The following is a 1,879-nucleotide window of genomic DNA, read 5'->3' on the forward strand; positions in this document are numbered from 1 at the left end:
AAATCAATTGAGGTTGTAATGAGATTACTTGTGATTATTTTTGTTTGTTTACCCTTCTTTTGTTTTTCAACTGAGTGTATCGTTTGTAAATCAAACACTTCTGACTCATTGAAAATTTAAAGGGTGACAAATAAATGGCTAAATTTAAGCCAATGATTAATTTCCCTGTGATAATTCTGTGATAATTGACAACATTAATTTCTGACCAATTCTAACAATTCTGACAAGCTGACTTTTGAGATTTTTTTATTTATTCAGATTTTTTATTTACAATTTTTCATATACACTTTACAGATTTTAATTTATTTATTTATTTATTGTGTTATTTATTTCGTGTTGTTCTTTGAATTTTTTTTTGACAGATGCGCCCACTAATCAATAAAACTAAATAATTTACCAGAACTAGGGGATTCTACTGATGATTGAAAAATGTGGAGTTTCTGCAAAACTCACATTTTCCCTGGTGGTGGGGAATTGTAACCTATCGCTTGTACGTAGTACAATCTCTGGTCACAATGCTTCGCATCATCCTGTCAAACTGAACCGTAGGGACAAGTTAGGATATTGTAATCAACCATTACACTTAAACAACATACAAAACATGGTATCCCTATTCCTAAAACGGTTAGCACGACTCACATCTCTTTGAGCAATTTTCGAAATACGCAAGAACAAAGACTTAAAATTAATAAAAGGGACTTCGTCATTTTGAATCGTCCTCATTTGCCGCTACCGACTAGAGTCCGTTACACATACTCTGGTCAAACGAAGAATTTGTGATCGTTTTGTAATTTAAAGTGCTGTGAATATCTGTTATTTGTACCCAGCATTCCTGTAGCCGGCGAAATGGTAAATTTAGTTCTTGTATTTTTGAGTCGTGTCTAATTAGTGTCTTAATTGTTAATTGTAGTGTCAGGGAGTTGGTCCCAACCCGCACCATCCAAACTAACCGTCAAGGACCGCGCTCTACGTCAAAAGTGGTCGTTTGGTTGGTGGTGCAAGGAGGTAACAAAAATGTGGTAAATATCCAAAATCAAAACGTTAAAGCTAGAACAAGTTATTAGAGATGAACTCCTTTCTCAGAACCTCCAAGTTGGCAGAGCGCGCCAACCCGAGAATCTGTTAGAGCGCAATGGCGGAGGCCATCCGGTGAGTTCATTGTTACCACTGTTACACAAAGCACAAGTACTAAAACAAGCCTTAAACACTGTACAGGTTTTTATCCAAGACAAAGACACAAAACCAAAGACACCAAAACCGTTGCTGTGCCAGGCCTGGCCGGAGGAAGATTCTCCGACTTGACTCGACCACCGCGGGATACACTAGAACACACGAACACACACACACATGGTTAGGTTAGTTTTAAATCGACGTAAAATCAATAAATTAGGACAACTTAAAACGCAATAAACATGACTTTTCCCATAACCCAAAGCGACGATCTTTTGTGATTCTTTTTGCCAGGACAGTGCGATTTGCTGAATCGAACCAGGATTGTGAAAGGGTAGGTACAATTCTCCTTCCCCACGTCAAATGTGAGCAGTTGCAGATCTTTACATCTCTCTCTCATCTCCAAGAGTCTCAAGTTCTGGTTTTTATTTAATTTTTAATTAATGAACTAGTGGTGGTAATTGCCCTTTAGTTCGTTATTACAACCTTTCCAATGAGTCCAACGAATTGAAGATCTGGCAACCCTGTCTCGAGATATGACCACTTAAGTGATATTTATGTACATTTTTGATGCCGGATCTCACTTATATGTATGTAAACTATGTCCGGATCCATCATCCGACCCATCATTTGTTAGGTAATCGAAAGACCTTTCCAATGAGTCCAAAACATTGAAGATCTGGCAACCCTGTCTCGCGATATGACCACG

General features: G+C 37.8%; 1 long non-coding RNA gene across 1 annotated transcript; it reads left to right on the forward strand.

Annotated features, from left to right (window-relative positions):
- The first annotated feature begins 333 nt into the window (after nucleotides 1-333).
- On the forward strand, nucleotides 334-1,621 carry LOC120424458 (uncharacterized). The gene is made up of 3 exons (XR_005606382.2): nucleotides 334-1,019; nucleotides 1,084-1,149; nucleotides 1,216-1,621. It is a non-coding gene; the product is annotated as an uncharacterized LOC120424458 (long non-coding RNA).
- The last annotated feature ends 258 nt before the right edge of the window (nucleotides 1,622-1,879 follow it).

The sequence above is a fragment of the Culex pipiens genome, chromosome 1 (genome assembly GCF_016801865.2).
Source record: "Culex pipiens pallens isolate TS chromosome 1, TS_CPP_V2, whole genome shotgun sequence".
NCBI lineage: Eukaryota > Metazoa > Arthropoda > Insecta > Diptera > Culicidae > Culex > Culex pipiens.